The sequence below is a fragment of the Neopelma chrysocephalum genome, unplaced genomic scaffold (assembly GCF_003984885.1).
Source record: "Neopelma chrysocephalum unplaced genomic scaffold, ASM398488v2 Primary Assembly neopelma1_22b, whole genome shotgun sequence".
NCBI classification, from domain to species: Eukaryota; Metazoa; Chordata; class Aves; order Passeriformes; family Pipridae; genus Neopelma; species Neopelma chrysocephalum.
The window spans coordinates 30,452,307-30,466,290 of NW_020897690.1; the positions used below are offsets into that span (position 1 = coordinate 30,452,307).

At 40.6% G+C, this 13,984-nt stretch overlaps 1 long non-coding RNA gene across 2 annotated transcripts in view; it reads left to right on the top strand.

Moving 5' to 3' along the window:
* The window catches only part of LOC113967243, a 113,285-nt gene extending 99,797 nt beyond the window's left edge, over positions 1-13,488 (top strand). For both annotated transcript variants that reach the window (XR_003534122.1, XR_003534124.1), the window contains one exon: positions 13,366-13,488. This is a non-coding gene — a long non-coding RNA (uncharacterized LOC113967243). The remainder of the gene's footprint in view (positions 1-13,365) is intronic.
* The last annotated feature ends 496 nt before the right edge of the window (positions 13,489-13,984 follow it).

Here is a 13,984-nt window from a genome sequence, read left to right on the forward strand (position 1 = left end):
TCTAGCTTTCAAGAATATATTAAGCTAATTTATCATGCATTGTAGACTGATACATGTTCAAGGTGATGCCTTAAGGTCCATCTGGTTTTTTGATTTTTCTAATTTTTATAAGTTTTATAAGTAGTTATACAGCAGAAGTAGATTTAGAAGCAGCAGCATTTCATTCTTTACTCTTAACACAGAAGCTACACACATTCTCCAACCCTTTTACCCCATTCTATGCTCCCCATATCAATTCTACCTCTGGATTCCATTAGAACATGTTTAGTCTCACTCTAAGATAGGCCCGTTCTGTTTGGAGAATGCTTGTATCTTAGCCTAAACTGCAGAACACAGTCAGAAACTAGGTGACCGTGTACCCTTTGTACTCTGAAGAAGACGAAGATTGATGAAGAGAGGGTCTCAGAGACCCCAGCCCCAATTCCCAAGGGGCATGACTGAGGGTAGTCCAGAGCAAAAGCCAAAGGGAGGATAGATAAAACCTTGGATTGGACAAGCAGTATTATAAATTGTAACACGTGTACGGAGAGACTTGCGCGCGCATCTTGTAATCTTATGCCTAGGCACAAATTAAAACCCTTTCCTTATCTCACCTTCAAAACTAAATTGTCTCGGAGTTTTTTCTCCCTGAATTTTCTTTTAGGCATCAAAGGCAATAGTGATAGAGCCAGTCTCATAAACAGTAACAATCTTAGTCAAAAACAGTTGGATGTGTAAAATACAGTTTCATATAATGGGTGAGAAGGGTTAAGAGTCTGATGTTTCTCATAGCTAGTTCCTTTTTTCCTATTCCCCTCTCCAGCCCCCAAAAAAGAAGACAACACAAAAAAGCCCACAAACAAACAAAAAACCAATGGTCTGACTGCCAGCTTCTGCCTTTCTTTAATGAATTACTTCATACAATTATAAATTAAAAAAGAAATCACACAATAACAAATCAAGATGAGCAGGTAAGCAGAGATTTCAGAGCTAAAAGGAAGGATTACCATAGACTAAGCCAATGCATGGAAATGGTAAATACTGGATGACAGAGAAATTAACTGTTTGGAGCTACTGTCTGAATGATATTAAGGATATTGATTAACCAAAATGATGTATGGATAATTTCTGTGAGATGTGCATGCAAGAAGAATTTATTTCTTTATGTTGGGTTTTACTTTTTGCTTGTGCCAAATCACTGCTAAATGAATGAGCTCAGCTCAATTGATTTCATATGTGTTTGTGGAGTTTGTATCTCACAGTTTCTGTATGTTTTATGTTGATTCCATCTTCATGGAACCACAAGCCAAATTTTTTGAAGAAGCATCTAAGAAATGGGATCTAGATACTTTTTTATGAGGCTTGTACTCATAACATAATGAGGCTTGTCGTTGTACAGTAACTCAAAATGTTATTTGAAGTTCCCATTTCAGAGTAAAATGATTTAGGGTGGTGCAAGAGATTCATGCTGGCTTCCATCTTGTTGTTTGCCCATGCTAATTAGAGTAAAAGAACACAACAAAAAATTTTTGTCTTCTTGACTGGACTCAAAAACTCTCCCTTGTGGCCTTGTATGTTCTTTCCCTGTGGTGGGATCTAGGATACAAGCACAGAGGGAAGAAGGAAGCAGGCAAGTAAGTGCATGATCCAGAGCTTCATACTCTGGTCCAGAGGAGGTCATGTAATTTGGGATGGCTTTAGCTGTATTATTTTGTGGCAGCTAGGGTAGCACCACCCACAATTACAAATGAAAAGGAGGAGTCCACAAGGCATAATTAAAAGCCAGGTGACCCTTCTTTCTTCAAGAGGAATAGAAAATAATAAATCCTCTGCAGTTGTCATAAAAAGTAAATGCAGGTTTCCAGGGAGTGGGATTGGCTCTTTGTTTATCCTGGTGCTGGTAGGAAGTTACTCTGTCGTGCTTGGTGAGGTTACCCCAGAGTGATGTGAGCAGTGATGACTGCCCAGTTTGGGGCCATGTCAATATATCATTGATGCTTTCATAAATCACTTTCAGAGTTGGTGTTACATTTGGATGCACTCAGGTAACTTGTGAAGCAGCCCTCTACTTGACCATGTGCTTTGAACAGGTAATAAAAATATGTATTTAGTAATTTCTAGACTATCACACTATTTTCCTTTCTAAATTTACAGCAGCTGGTGTAAAAAACCAACCAACCAACCAAATGAAAAACCTGTCCCAACACCCCTTCTCCCTGTATGACTAAAGAACTTGCGTGTTTTGGTGAGGATGTGTTTTGCTAGAAGCATTATCCAAAGGTACTTTCCAGAAATGCTGGCAACTATTTGACGCATTGTTTTAATTTGTTGTAGCCATTATGGTTGCTATGATTTTCTTGAAGCTCCCAAGGGATGACCCTGACCTGTGTTTGAGCTTGGACAGTTCAGGCATCTTTTTGGTAGGTCTGGCAGAATTAAACTTGCTGGCCCAAGGTAAAAGAGCTAATGCCTGTCTGCTCCTGCCACTAAGCTGGGGAAGTACCCTGAAGAAAATCCAGGCTGCCTGCCACTCGTTCTTTAGTGTGATGAGAAATTTGGGGAAAGTAACAACTGTTTCAGGAAGGCTGCTCTTTCCTCCATCACCCCTGAGTGACCACAGTTCTGCACATCTTCTTCCTTCCGCAGCAGCAAGCTTAGCTTTCCCAAGCTCTGGTGTAGGCAGCTGCTGCCTTAAACATCTTCCTTTATTACCTGGGCTGAGACAAAAAATTTGGTAATCCTCACCATGCCATACATGTCTTGAAATGACTTGGACAGATTATGTCACTTAGTATAATTGTACCCTGCCCCAGAAGCTTTGGTATCCCCATGGCTTCTCTCGCACCTCACAACAGGAGCAAAGAGGAGGCTTGTGTAGTGATCATGCTGTGGAAGGAGATAAGCACAGGGATTTTTTATTCTTTTTTGAGATTCCTGGAGTGCTCCAGAACATTGTTGCATGGGGGAGAGGGGAAGAAAACTGAGAGACAGGTTTCCTGCCAGTAGTTATTTTACATAGTCTAAGCAGAGGGAAACTGGAAGGAAAGGAAGGCAGTGCATAGAATGATCTCACTGAGGCAAAAACAAAATGCAGAAGCCAGAGCTTTGCTTGGACTGGCCCCTTAGCTAGCCTGTTGTAGGGTTGTCTCCAGCTGAAAAGCAGTCTGTTGCTCTTCTCCCCTTTTATTTGAGGCAAAGCAAATGGCTGAATGTTGGAAGGCATGGCAGTGGCCTTGTTTCCACTTTAGAGATTAGAGTCCTGCCAGAGTGAGTCCAGGAACAGCACAACTATAACTTCTTCATCTCACGTTGGCTGCGAGAGTTTGATTCTCTGGGAGGCTGTCTTCCAGGGACTTTTCAGCAAACAATAAAATTATGAAACAGCACTAGACTTAATGGTTCTTAATTGAGCAGATCTCCCCTGGAATGAGTGGGTTGTTTACTGCTTTGCAGCCCACAGAATTTGTTTTTGGACTCCCATTTTCTCAGTTTGAAGGAAAAATGGAAAGACAAGAAAAACAAACACTCAAATTGTAGAATGAATTTTGAGCTGAATTCTGCTCCCTAGTGTTTTTTTTCTTTTTTTATATTTCTAGTGGATTGCAATCAAAGAAGGAAATTTTCCTCATGTAAGGAGTTCTTACCCAGCATAGCATCAGCATATCCAAATCCCCTCTTCCCCATCTCTTCAGCATCTCTTGTATAGGAGAGGAAAGAAGTATGTGCAACTGATACATGGGGTGCTGGATACCAAGAGAGCTTGGCTGCCAGGCAGGTGTATCAGAGCCAATTCCACCCATCATCGTCTCTGAGATGGACAGAGGATCTTGGGACACATGGAGATCATGATTTCCCCATGGGAGTGTGATTGGATCATTATAGCACTTAGGTATTACAATTTGTTGAGCTTAAGAAAGAAAGGACAGGTGAATAGAACAGAATGGGAGGAAATAAAATTTACATGATCAAGTTGACACTAAGTTTTATACAGAAAAGCTTTTCTTTGTGCTGAAAATACAGATAAATATGAATCTGCCTGAAGTGGTTTGGCTTTGCCCTCATGACCATGAGAATTAGAGTTCCCTATTACCCCAAGCAATCAAGAAAGTAGGAAGCAGATAATGGAACGTTTCTGTCACCACTGAGGAGGGCGCCCATTAAATTACTTGTAGGTCTTTGGAAAGGTCAGTCAAAGCTTAAGCAACCCCCTGTTGTTTGACAACATCAGAGCTCAAACACCACTATTCTGGAGAACTCTGCTCTTTGAAAGAGGGGGATGTTTAATTATCTTTTGAAAGCTGCCAGCAGGACAGGATGCAAGGATGTTTTCTTTCCTTTGTGTCAGTTGAACAAGTTGCTATTTTTGTACATAAGAGCAAGTAACCCACTACACTAGAGGAGACAGACTATCCCTTCCTCTGGCCTGCTGTTGGGAGAAAAGCAAAGGCAAGAGGATATTAGTGAAGGTGAGCCTGCTGCAGGAAGGAAGCCTTGACACAAGAATGTTTGTGGAAGGGGAGACGGAGGCTTATGATGCCTTTCTTAATGCTGTATCAATGTGTCGATTCTGTTTGCCTTTAAATATATACTTATTTATTGGCCTTGTTTTACAGGAAGACATTGGTGCAGTTTCAGGAAGTCAACTGCTGTCACTTTAATGAAATTTACTTTCATCATCAAAGGATCTGGCAAACTGTTTGTGGGAGTTTTAATTTTCAAAATTGCAATGCATCTGCTCCCTCCCAGGGGCAGCCTTTCACAGCATTGGCTGTATGCACTTCAACTACATCATTTTTTTTTCCAAGGGTTTGGATTTGTGGCATCTCAACAAGCTAAACAGAAACTGTGCCTCAGGGAGAAACATCCTCTTAAGTAACTGAAAATAAACTTGGATGACATGCCTTTTGTAATATACAAATTCAGCTGTGCACATGGTGGGAATGGAGCATTAGACATGGTACCTACCACTGTAAAGAGAACACAAATGTATGCGTAACATATGCTTGTGGTAAACATGAAAGAGACGTATGAGAGGAAAAGGCCATTTAGTTTGGGTCTCTCCAGCTAAACCTGGCCAAGAGGCGGAGTATCCCTCATTCTAATTTCATGTACAGTACATGAAGTAAGAACAAGCACTTACTGTGCTAGTTCTTCGTTCCATCAGCATTCATAGGGATTTGATGTTGCTTTGGTGGAAAGGCCTGGATCGTTAGTGCTCAGGGATTATGACTGAGTACAAAATCTAAAGCAGATTTGTCTCAACCAGGGCATGCTGCAGGATCAGCAGGCACATCAGCTCAGTGAACAGGGAAAAGTTTGTGCCTACCAAGGGTTTAGTGGGGCAGTGTAGCCTTGTGCAGACATGATGGTCTCATCATGGTTTCATTAGGAAATAAAAACTTGTCTAGGAACGCAAGTTGGTGCTATAGATGTAAGAGGTGCTTATCCTTGGTGGAATATATACAACACTAGCGTGGAAGAGTGACATCTAGGTTTGATGTAGCTGTGGGTTTATCTATTCATATTGAGCAAAATATATGGTCTTCCTAAACTTTATTCTGCAGCTATGTACTGTTTTTTTCTGGGAGGGAGTTAATTTTTTTCATAGTAGCTTGCATGGTATTCTGTTTCGGATTTGTGATGAAAAGTGTTGATAACATAGGAATGTTTAAGTTATTGCTGAGCAGTGCTTGCACAGCATCAAGGCCTTTTCTGCTTTGCATACTGCCCCACCAGTGGGGATGCTAGGGGTACACAAGAAGCCAGGAGAAGACACAACTGGGACCACTGACCCCAACTGACTGGAGGAATATCCCAATACCATATGGCACCATGCCCAACAATAAAAGCTGCAGGAAACGAAGAAGGTGGGGAGGACATTTTGAGCTATGGCATTTGCTTCCTCAAGTAACTGTTATGTGTGACAGAGCCCTGCTCTCCTAGAGATGGCTGATGGGAAGCAGTGAATTAATTCCTTATTTTGCTTAACTTGTGGACACAGCTTTTGCTTAACCTAGTAAACTGTCTTTATCTCGACCGATGAGTTTTTGCACTTTTACGCTTCCGATCCTCTTCCCCATTCCACTGTGGCTGTGTGGGGCTGAGCTGCCTACTGGGTTTAAACCACAACGAGCTAGTAGACCACAATATTCACTGGCCTTTGCTAACCTTGTGGAGATCTATTTACATAGGTAGCCCAGAGCTCCTTGTGCCTTCAGTGGCCATTGGCTCTGGTACTAATGGTTAGCTTTGCTGTAGCCAGGCAAAGCAAGTGATTAAGGATTCAAGCAATGTTACAAAAGGTCAACCACTCATCAGCTGTTCATCATCCTTCACTGTACTGTACACATGCAATGACCAGTCTCAGAAGCCCCAGGCATGGTAGATCTTGGCAAGCTGGACGTAGCCACACCTCAGGTTGCTCAGCTGGACTCAAACGGTAACCTGGAAAACCCTGCCCAAACAACTGCTCGTTAGGCTTGGAGGTGCTGTGAGTGTTCTTACTGAAAACTGTTCTGCTGATGGTCATTTTGGCTGGTATGAAGGATTTAGTGGTTAGGCAGTGTGTATCCCTGAACTGGAAATGTGACATTTGTGATACTTGGATGATTAGTTTTAATGCCACATATTAGGCAGAGGGGTATTGGCTAAGACAGGTAGGCAGTGTTAATTACATACTGAAAGAATGCTGCAATCCTAATAGGTGGAAACAGGCATGTGATATGTCTCAGATCTGTTGTTGCTGCTTAGAGCTAGTGCAGATTTATCCTTTGTAGTACTATGCAACTTTAGCTTCACTCATCTGTGACAATGCAGTTCTTGTCATGTCCTCTGCAAATGTCACTGACAGCAAAAAGAAAAATCTCAGCATCTGACTGTATATACTGGAACCCATATCAGGAGGTGGTGTAATTATATAACAGGAGTTGTCCTGTAGTATTTAAAACATTCTGTGTAACGCCTATTCTAGGTGTTACACACCAGCATTCTATAAATCCTCACCCATTTTCATCATCAACTCAAGCCTAGCTTAACAGGAAGGTTTGCATCTTGATTGCCCTGTGAACAAGGTTATAACCGTTCCATCCTTGCTGGAACTTCTTGCATTATAGTTTGTTTCTAACAAAGTGAACATGTAAGTAAAGTATTTTTTTGCTTTGCCATGCACACTAACAATTTTGTGATGACCCTGTTTGGCAACTAATTGGCTTCTTACCAAAAGTGAAAACAATAGACATCCATTTTCAGCTGGGAAAGCCCACTCAGTATATTCCCTGGGCAAGATAAAGCACTGAAGCAGCATTACACAAAGTACTCCTAGCTCCCTCCATGGCTTTTTTTAACAGATCTGCTGATCAACTTGCCTTTTTTTTTCTCCCATGTCTCCTCTCTCTTAGGGCATTGACTATTGACTGAAAGTATGTTTTCCTGTAGTCTGGAATTTTCTTTTGCACTAGATGAGTATTTAAGTGAGCACTGCTTCTTGAGAAGAGACGTGGAGCTATGCATGTTACTAAAGGAGGTGTTCACAGAGTTGATGAGAAGTTGGGAAGTCCTGACATCATGAAAAAATGTTCTTAGCTAGACTGAAAATGAAGCCTTAGAAGAATGTTTGACATGGCTCTAGCTATTATTGTTCCTTGATGCATACTGTTGCTATGTTTAATATGTGGAAACTGGTGAGAATAAATCAGATTGCTAGAAAGATTACTCATACTTGAAATGCTAACTGCTCTAATTGACAGAGGAATGGTAACTTAGCTTCACATATGCCAGTGGTTAAAAGAGAACAGTAATTTGACCTTAGAACACTTCCACAGATGTATTAAAAATATACTTCTCAGACATGACTAAAGTTGGAAAAGATTTTTCAAAATCTCCATTTGTGGAATGAAAATGCATATGTTTATTCTAATTTAGAATATTTTACAGTCTTCCATTTCACCTATTCTTTGTAAATGCAACAGTTTCTATTGAACTCAGTCCAGGCAGGATGTGTAAGCACAGAAGCAAAAAAACCAAAATTAAAGTGGGTCCTGCTCCAAGAATCTTTTGCAATACCTATATGTTCTATGTGAATTTCAGTTTCCTTCCTCAGTAGAACAGTCTTGATACGTAATTTTTTCCACTTTGCCCTCCCTCCTTGCTTTGTCTTTGCCAACCACAGCTGTGCATGAAGCAGATGCTTTCAAATGGTCAAGCTCACAAGGTTCTGAGAGTACACATAGTATACATGAGTCTTTTGGTGCTATACTAGCATCTTTCTGAGAAAGGAGGCATAGCAGCAGAGAAGGAGCTCTGTAAGGCGAGCTGGCTGGATCCCACTGCTTACGGCTCCCTGGGAGGTGGGGAGAGCTTGAAGTGCCCCTACCATCCAGCTGTTTAGGATTGTTTATCTTATGCTCCTGATGTTTTGTTTAGTCAGTGATGATGCATAAGATACAACTGGTTTTGACTTCCAGGTAGACAAAGTCTATGAAGCAATCAGGAGTCCCAAACATTCGTTTCTGGCAGAATGCTAAATAAACAGTAGCAACACCTACCTGTGTGGGTGGCAATTAATCACATCAATCAACAAGATCAGCTAGCAAAGCCTTTTTCTTTTCTTTTCTTTCCTTTTGTTCCTTGTCTCCTCCCACCTGCTTGTTTCCTGGTTGTTGCTTCTGCTGACAGTAGAGCTGGGTTAAGTAAACCTTGTATCACATCTTCTCTAATGGCCTGACCATTTGATGCTCTCAGCCCAATTTAGCCTATCTCAGCCTATCTTTGAGCATGGATTTCTTTTCTGTCTGTGTTTCTTAGAGAACTAAGCCAAAACTACTGCCTGTGTGTCTGTAGACGTGTGTGCACCTGTCCATTTGAACAACCCTCCTGGAAACTTTTGAACTCACTGTTTTAGCTAAATTTCATGGAGGAATAGAATTTTAAAAGATACTAAGTTCCTAGAACTTTTCTAAAATAAATGTGCAGAGGAGAAAATAATTTTGTCCTAGGGAAAGGTACCATCACAAACTCTCCTTTAATTAGGCACCTGTAATAAACATGGAAGAAAGACTTTCTGAGGCATGGGACTATTGGAAAACCATCCTTCAAAGCCTGGATAAGCACCAGTGGTAACTGATTCTGAGACACAAGTCTGTAGTTTTGTTTTTCAGGGTTTTGTTATTTATTTAGCCTTTTTTTTTTGTTTTAATGGAAAGGTTATAAAAAATTTTTATCAAAGCTAAAAAGCATTCTTTCTCTTAAAATTGGAGGAATATTTTTGCAGTCCTTCAGCTTTTCTTTTTTTTTTGTACTAAGTGTTAGGCAAAGACTTGCTGATGTGAAATGTTAGAAATTGCAGGAACTGGTACTTGCAGAAAAATGCAGACTCCAAACCAGTAGGTGAAGTGAGAGTGGCAGGTGATGGAAAAGGTGACCCACTGAAGGAACTGGATACGTCTTTATCTCCTGTCAGACACCAGCTTGCCAAGAAGTTGAAAACATTGAGTAACAATCATCTTTGTTTCTTGGTGGATTGTTATTATAAAATGCCTGAAAATTTTATGTGGAAGAGGTAATTCAACATTTAAAAAAAATCTCAAGATCAGGATAGTGCCCAGTTTTCCTTCCCACATATGCTGTTTCAGGTTCCTTCATTTCTTATTTCATAATGAGATCTTAAGACTGGGTTTTTTTGTCACAATATCTGTGCTGTCATTTTTCCTAGAGCTGAATTCAGCCATTACTAGAATCAAGAATTTGACTGTGTATGATCTGGTGGGATCAAGCTTCCAGTTCAGTACAGTAACCTTTCCTCTAACTCTGAACCCACTTTCATGTTTTACACATGTACTGGGCTGAACCTGGCTGGATGCCAGGTACTCACTACAGCCACTCTCTTACTCCCCTCTGCAACTGGACAGAGGAGAGAAAAAAAAAACAGCGAAGGATTCATGAGTTGAGGTAAGAGCTGGGAGAGATGACCCACTGATCACCATCATGGGCAGAACAGACTCAAAGTGGGGATATTAATCTAATTTATTACAAACAGGATCAGAGCAAAAGAGTGAGAAGTAAAATTATCTTAAAAGCACCTTTTCCCCACCCCTCCTTCCTTCCAAACTCTCCCTCCTCCCCCGCCACAGTGCAGGGGGACAGGGAATGGGGGTTACAGTCAGTTGTTGTTTCTGCCCCTGCTAAGGGAGAGGAGTCCTTCCCCTTCTCTCATGGGGTCCCTCCCACAGGAGACAGCCCTTCACAGACCTCTCCAGCATGAGTCCATCCCTCGGGTAACGGTTCTTCCCAAACTGCTATCCTGTGGATCACTCCTCCATGGCATGCAGTGCTTCATGAATGAGCTGTACCGACGTGGGTCCCCCATAGGGGCCACAAGTCCTACCTGGGATAAACCTGCTCCAGCGTGGGCTTTCCTTTCCACAGGCTGCAGGTCCCCAGCAAGACCTGTCTCCATCTTGGGCCTCCCATGGGGTCACAGCCTCCTTTGGATATCCACCTGCTCCACCATGGTCTTCACCATGGGCTGCAGGGGCCTCAGCTCTGGTGCCTCTCCTTCTGCACTGACCTTGGTGTCTACCTTGTTGTTCACGTGTTCTCACTTTGCTCTTTCCTGACTTGAATTCTTCTCTATGCAACAATCTTCTGTTCTTAAATGTGTTACCACAGAGGCATTACTATCACTCCTGATTGGCTCGACCTTGGCCAGCGGCAGGAAGTCTGTCCTGGAGCCAGCTGGCATTGGCTCCACCAGACAGGGAAAGTTTCCAGCAGCTTTTAACAGAAGCCACCCCTGTAGCCCCCTACACCCCCCCGCTACCAAAACCTAGCCACAGAAACCCACTACAACACCCAATGGACGAGCAACCTAACAGGAACAGACATTTGGAGAAAAAAAAGTAAATAGTGTAAAAATGTCCTTCTGAAGCTGTGCTCTCTTACACAAAGAAATGTTTTCTTCTAACCTTGAATCCTGTCTCCAAAGGTTTTAAATGTGGGTGTCTAAGGAAAGAGTGTACAGAGAGGGCAAGGAACAGTGATGCTCTTCCATGATTTGTGGTTGTGAGATATCCTGAACCAGAGATTAAGTCTTTGTATAATTATATAATGCTATGAAAAATTCTGGCTGTAAAGGAATATCTTTTATTTGCATACTAAAACATTAATTAATTATCCCTGCAATTCTCCTGTACTTGCCAGGAAAGAGCTGTTTTATTTCCCTGGTGGTGGTAATCGATTACCACATAACAGGATAAGAAATACCAGAACAAGAAAAAAACATGCAGCAAATGTGCAGGTGGGAAACTTTTGCTACCATCTGTAGTAGATAACAGTTTATTTCCATGCAGACTAAAAGCTGTGAGCAGTCTTAACTTGTCTGCAATATTCATGCATCTTTTGCATAAACTTAGGCCAGTTTTGCAGTTGGCCTGATTTGTGGGTACTTAGGGAATGTAAAATCATAGTATTATGTGGTCTTTGTGTGGAGGAAGTGCAGAGCTTCACTTGGTGGTTCAAGCTCATAAGAACTTTATGCTTAGGCTGGAAGGCTTGAGGTGCATGTTCCCACGCTGCATGCAACCAAGGGAGGGTTTCACACTAACCTTATCTTCATGCAGCTGTAATAGACAGGTCATCTTGAGGGGCTGCAGAAATTGTTTCTCAATAGCTCACAGGTTATTTTTGAAACTCAATTCATTTAATTTCTTTAATGGCATAGGCAGCAATTGACATTATGGAACATTGTGGAGTTGCAATACAGTATGCACTAGCTTTTAGTATATTAAATAGCTCATTTTAACTCTGTCTTAAAATGGAATCCTTCTGCATCTTTCATTTAATGTTCATTACATAAGAAACAAGCATAAACCATGACTTTAGTCCTTGACCCAGTGGAAATAACATAGTCAGATGAAGAGTGGTGAAGTAATAGAGAGTAAAACTAAGAAACTCCATGTTTTCATCTCTTACGTGCATTGTTAAAAGCCTGTTGTTTTTCCAATGATTTTAAAAATTTCAGTAATTTATTGCTTCAGATCAATTCCATAGACAAACATCTATGGATTGAATGGAAATGGCTTAAGCAATCAGCATGATGTTTTGAACTCAATTTGCTAACCAGAATTCAAGTTAAAAACAAAACAAAACAAAACCAACCAAACAACAGCAAGAAAAATTAAAAAAACTCCAAGAAGCCGCTGGTTTAAGAATGACTTCAGTCACACAAGGGCTCAGCAGCTGCATCCATGTTAGGTAAGACACTTACTGTTTTGGAATTTGTTGTCAGCAAAATTTATAAAAACAACTACATGACTATGCTTTAGCAGATTTTGTCCAATGACTCTGCAGACTTCTCCTCTCTTTGAAATGGAAGGCTACCAGATGAAGTTGGCCAGGTTGTAATGTCAGCCTGCCTAGTACTGAGTTCTTGAGTTGTAGTTTCCTTCAAATACATTGGGCTACCATCTCCTCTTGCTCTTCACCTCTATGTACTTTTTAAGGCCATTTGTTAAGTAAAGAATTTAGAATCTCATGTCTGCAACACAGCATGTGAGGCTGCTATACTGTTGAACTAGCTTTTTGTATACTGGGTTTTTTCTCACCAAGATTAGATGATGTTGCTTCCACTAAAAGGTTGATTCGCTTCAGTGATTGACAGGAAAGTGAACAGGAGATTTGAAAGCTTCAGAACAGAAATCCCTTTACTAAAGCAGGCATGTTCTGCTTTTTACAAAATTAGCTCCTCCAGCTGTATCAGGGATTAACACTTTTTTGCAACTCAGAAACTGATGTACAAAAAAAGAAATTCTTCATGGTTCTATTGACAGCTAGCAGTACCAAAGTAGAATATGTCATTATTAATTTAGAAGAAAAATAACGCTTGCAATATGGCTTTAGTGACATATTTTTACTGTGTTCAACTGTTGAAATATAAGATCAGAACCTAACTACCTACGTGTTAAAATGACAAGCACTTACATCTTCTATCAGTTTAAGTACTGCTGTGATTTCTTTAACAGTTTGTTCTCCCTTAAATTCCAATAATTCAATGCATTTCCATGTCAGAGTTTTGCCCACTGATCTAGCAGCAGTATTTCTGTAGAAATATAAGTATGTTTTACTTATGTCCACAATGGAAGGCTAAGGGTCTGAATAACCAGTGATAAATGTGCTGCTTTAGCACTCTCCTCATTCTCACCTTGTCCTCCAGCACAGCCAGCAAAAGTAATACTCCTTATAAGATCTCCACTTCTTGCCAACATGTACGGCAGAAATTTAATGCATATCCACAGTATCTTTAGCAGAAATCATTTTTAAGTGATGAAACTCTACCAACCGCAGATCCCAGGAGTAAGGATGTTTTCATTCTATCAATCTCTTTCTTTACAGACTCATAGAGAATCCTAAAGTCCATTCTGAAACCAAAGGGATTTCAACCCTGATGAGTAAAGAGAGAAGAGATTCAAAGACAAGGGGTCTCAAGATGCTGTTGATTCTGTATGAACATGAAGGTAAGCATTATCATTGAGTTTTTGTGTTCCCTACTTCGTCCTTTCATTTTCTAGAACAGAGAAAGATGAATATGTCCTCAAGCAGTGGCATTCTCAATAAAGCAGATCTCCTTGTCTCTTGTCCACCATTTATTTCTTTTCTGCTTAAAATGCCCACACTCTTTTCAATGCATATTTATATTTAGAAGGTAACATTTCATTATGCCTTATAAATAGCCATTTTATCTCTGAATGGATGCAAGATAATATGTATAGGAACACACTGTTTCTGTTCTTCCACTCATTTTTAGTACATAAACAAATCTGGCCATCATTTTCTTTGAAAAGGTTATTCAAAGTGTTCTTCTCAAGATATTTCAGGCCTTAATTTTGAAAATACTTTGGTGGACTTGCCTTTAGAATCTTTATTGCTCTCTTCCCCATGTGAAAGTCACTCATGTGGACAAGTTTTCCCTGTTTTTCCAAGTTTCCTTAATATTCAAGAAAGATGGAACAAG